General features: G+C 35.1%; 1 non-coding gene across 1 annotated transcript; it reads right to left on the reverse strand.

Annotated features, from left to right (window-relative positions):
• Positions 1–2459: 2459 nt before the first annotated feature.
• Trnam-cau (transfer RNA methionine (anticodon CAU)) lies at positions 2460–2531 on the reverse strand. Its single transcript has one exon. It is a non-coding gene; the product is annotated as a tRNA-Met (tRNA).
• Between the last annotated feature and the right edge of the window lie 2587 nt (positions 2532–5118).

The raw sequence follows: 5118 nt of genomic DNA on the forward strand, positions 1-5118 counted from the left end.
TTTGTTCCCTATATACACATCTACGGGCCCAAATACGAGCCCCAGTGCAATATATGAGCCCACCAAAGTTCTGCACACCCGTTTTTACAATTCATACCTCTCTACGCTGTTAGATAAAGAATTGTCACCATCACCGAACACCTATTCTACTTATTTCCTTCTCGACGAACTTTCCGACTCGTTCTACTTCCTTTGGAACTTTCGATATGATGCCACGTTCATCTTTATACACGCTTACCTAAAGGAGGTAAGGACTCATTCGATGAGCTTCTCTCTGCTGTCGCTGCACCTCACAGCGTTCGCATGAGCATGTCACGTGACAGGAAGGACGTTGTGAGCAAAAATTTCACTGCCTCATCTCAGTTAGCCGCTATTAAGATGAAGTAAAATAAAAAGTGGTAAATGTGGTAAAAATTTCCGAGAAGCTCTCTAGCTACTGGGCAGTGTATAGAGATAGATGAAAAAATGGCAACTGAGAGGCTGGTGGGGGGAGGAGGGGGTGGTGGTGGGCGCTGGTTGGGACATGTGTCAGAAAAAGGCTTATAGCTCGAAAACTACCGAACCAAATTTAAAAAATGAATGTGTTTCGGAATCAACATGAACTGATGCTTCGATCTAGGGTTGAAAAAAAGTTAAAAAATTACAGGAATGAAAACTCGATTTCTCGATTTTTGAGAATTTGGCTGAAATTCGCTTATTTTCTGCAAAATTTGGAAAATCGAAAAATTAAGCAGGGAAACTAAATCAAAATTTTTCTACCTTTATCCATTCGTAAAGAGTATTAAATGAGCAAGAGAATGATATAACATACGCTTAAAATCGATCACTAAGAAAAAAGTTACTAAACTAAACAACTTTGAAAATATGAAAAATTTGCAAAAATCGACCCCGAGTTCGGTCTCTACATTGCTCTCACATCTCCTTGTTTGGCATTACTTTAAAAGATAATTATATGGTCGTCGCAAGCGTTAGTTCTTGTTTCTTATGACACCAAAAACTTGTATGTTTTGCGCAAATAGTCAAAGTTCGACAAAAATTACCAGTTTTTTCCTCTAAATTGATAGTTCAATTGAAATTTTTGAAACAAGTCAAACGAATGAAAACTGAAATATATATATATATATATATATATATATATATATTCTAAAAGTACAGTATAACGGTAATCAAATAGGCTATCATGTACTTTCAAACTCGTCTTTTCTGAAAAGATTTTAACGCAGGTTTTTTGTGACGTTATATAATCTTTTCATCTAAATCAACAATTCTTGATTTCTACGAAAAAATTTTTCGTAGAAATCAAGTAATTAGCATCTGTTTCAACAAAAACTATAAAAGTAGATTGTCACGGCTACCAAATGAGCTATCATAAACAGTTCAACTCAACTTTTTCAAAAAGATTTTAAGTATATTTTTTTGTGAAGTTAGTAGTAATATAGTGAGCTACACTCCCCGGGGTGGGTGAGGTCCCCAATGTATTAAGATAGGGTATAGCGTATTTTCCTGGATTTGGGCCCTCCCTAACGTATTAAGATAGGGAATGAATTAGCATGTATTAAGATTAGGTATAGCGGGGTTAATGTATTAAGATAGGGTATAGCCGCCATGTATTAGTTATAGCCGGCGACATGTATTAAGATTATGCGCCGACATGTATTAAGATTAGTAATAGCCGCCGACATGTATTAAGATTAGTAATAGCCGCCGACATGTATTAAGATTAGTAATAGCCGCCGACATGTATTAAGATTAGTAATAGCCGCCGACATGTATTAAGATTAGTAATAGCCGCCGACATGTATTGAGATTAGTTATAGCCGCGGACATGTATTGATTAGGTGCCGCCATGTATTAAGATAGGGTATAGGTTTTGTGTATGTATTTGTGCATGTACATTTTCTAGTAGTATAGTCGGTGCAAATGTGGGGGGTAGGTTCGGAGACGCTCCTGATAGGCTGAAATTTTGAGGGGAAAATATCAATGTTTGTGTAGTTATTAAGTGATTACGTGAGAACAATAGAATTGGCTGGGTAATTAATTAATTTGTGTATGTATTTGTGCATGTACATTTTCTAGTAGTATAGTCGGTGCAAATGTGGGGGGTAGGTTCGGAGACGCTCCTGATAGGCTGAAATTTTGAGGGGAAAATATCAATGTTTGTGTAGTTATTAAGTGATTACGTGAGAACAATAGAATTGGCGTGGGTAATTAATTGCTGTAATTATGTGTGGGGTAATTATGTGACAGGTTGAATTTTGTTTACAAATTTTATGTTATTAAATTGTGAAATTAATTGGTGGGGGTTTTCAATTACCCTTGTTATCTGAGGGGTAATTATGTGACATGTTGAATTTTTGTTTACTAATTTTAGGTCAATTGCAAAAATTGTTCCCCTAATTGTTTGAATCAATTGTGTAACAAATGTCTTTTGCGCGCTCATTAATTGGAAAAAGTCAAGATAGCAAGAGGTAGTTTTGATCTACCGTCCTCTGGGTTATGGGCCCAGCGCGCTCCCACTGCGCCATCTTGCTAATTACATGCATATATGCATTATTTTTTGTACATTATTTGAAAAAAGATGTTAAATAAAAGAAAAAAATGAATTAAAATAGTATAAAATGACAGACACAGTACAAATTATGAGCATCAAAATACAAAATTACTCAATCATTTACAATAAATTGTATAAAATTCAATGAACATCAAGGTACACTTAGCCGAGTGGTTAATAAAGTTCGATAAAAAAAGTTTAGAAAACTCACGAGAAACAGTTACGAAAAACATATACTATCGACTTTATTAACTTCAGCTTACTAAATACCAAAATGAACACTACTACATATAGTTACTTATAAAATTTAACACGTGTACATCATGAATATTGTTCAAGTTGGTTTGGAAAAACTTAAATAGTTGAAATGCTGCAAAAATTGCGTAGAATCCACACAAATTTTGCATCTTCTGAAGTGGTCGATGTATTATTTTTTGGTACTTTTTACCTAAAAATTTGTAATGTGTTACTGATCGAGCCAGAGAATCCGCATAATAGTAACTTCTGTTGAGTCGAGCAATCAATATCCAATGTTCACCGACTTTTTTACTCGAAGCAGTGTTAATGATTGCAAAGCTGAATTTGGGTAAATTTGGAATGAAATCTGCTGGAAACGATCCAATGTATTTGAATTTTAGCTCAGGAATGCGTTCAATAATTTGTTGAAGAGATTGATTATCCATGACAAATAATCTTCTGTTTCAATTCGCAAGCTCCGTTTGAACAGGGATTTCTCACATTACAATCAAGTTGAAATGATTCGTTCTTTTCAATAAAGCAACAATCTTTAGATTGGGGAATTTTACGTATCAGACCTCCTGTAGATTCACTTACTCTGTCTTCACTATTACCTGTGACATCGGGATGAAAGATAATAATGATGATTAAAAGTCCCAGGAATACTGCACAAATAAGGTATACATATAAGTTTGGAGTAGGTCTACCCCAATTTTCATCCATTCCCTATCTTGATATTATAGTGTGGAAAGGGTTGCAACTGGGCGATGAAAGTACATATCCAATAAATGTTCCAACGCAGAAGGCAATAATATAAAAACCATAAAAAATTGAGAAGAAAATTAAAAAATCTTGATTAATGCAGAGTTCTTCAGACATTCTTAGCAACTGTTCCAAACTGATCAATTTTAACTGTTGAGATTCGTTCTCCGAGAACAATTAACTCGGTAACATTGGTTAGCGGACGTTCAAAGAACATTTCTAAACGAAGACTTTCCCCACTGAGTTCAGGATAATGAACATTTTCAACAGCATCTTGAAGTGATGTGAGATCGAATACAAGCACATAATGATCTGTGAAGAAATCATTCGGTAACGCAGGAATTTCTTCGTTGAAGTTCATTGCCTTCATTGTTGTAACATAAGCTCTACAATTGTTGGTTGTATCAATTGAGACAACAGCTCTCCCCCCTCGAACAATTCTCAGCTCCCGCAGTCCAAACTTTCGATAATGAAAAGGATTTTCTTGAAAATGTCCGGTGAATGCTGAATTAGTGTTCATTGCTATTGCAATTCGTCTGATTGGGGCATTATTGAAAACATTTTCCTGAATAAATTGATTTTGTCCAGAAGGAATAATAAATGTTCGCGCAATTGTCTCCATAAAATTATAGCAAGCTGGTTGATGTGTTAGTTGATACTTGATTGTCTGGTGATAGACCTCATTAACGACAACACGTCTCGTAAAAAGTGAACAGTCAAGAACTCTAAGGGAAACATGTGGATTGTAGGAAATCATGTAAAAATTTGGTCTCGCTCGAATCAATTTGAGTCTAATTTTTGTATTTGGAAGTAATAATTTTTCACATTGAAATAAGTCGATTGCAAGTTTACCATATAAGGTAACCCCATCTTTCAACAAAAGCTCTTCTTCCCTATCTATGAACGGACTTTTTTCATAATCACTAGGATCTTTCTCAAATTCGTATCCATGACACGCCAAAATTCCTTCATTATTCATTGTAGAAGCATTGAATTCATTGGATATCAGAGCTTTGTGGCCATAGAGTCCGTTAGAGTTGTACACTTGTTGATTGTTTAAATACACTTCGCAGTTGGAGAAAAGAGAGTGTAACAAGTTGTTGACATGAGTCAAATATTGTAAATCATCATCAGTGAAAGTCATACCCATATCTGGTTTTCCATGCTCCTCTTTTTTCATGAAATCGTCAAATAATCTTCCCTTTTGTAACCCAACTTTAATTTGTAAACGAATATCTCTCATATCGAGATAAATACTTCTATCTGTTTCAAATTCAAATTCAATGCTGCTTTCATCCAATGAAGTGCTGGGATAAACTTCTTGAATATGGGATGATTCAATTGGTTCCAAAACCGGAATTTTGTCAAAAATCTCCAAGCAAGAATTTGTAAAGTGTCCATAACGGAAATTACTGTCATTTGTTGATCTGGTATTCATTTTAGTTTGGTAAAAATATCCCTCCTAGTTCGACGACGTCGACTGATTTTTGGCGAGCGTTTTCGAATAATACGTCGTTTTCTAGGTTTTCCTCCTCCTAGTTGTTTACGTAAAGTTTTCTTTCCAACAT

The sequence above is a fragment of the Convolutriloba macropyga genome, chromosome 8 (genome assembly GCF_964194025.1).
Source record: "Convolutriloba macropyga chromosome 8, txConMacr16.3, whole genome shotgun sequence".
Taxonomy (NCBI): Eukaryota; Metazoa; Xenacoelomorpha; order Acoela; family Convolutidae; genus Convolutriloba; species Convolutriloba macropyga.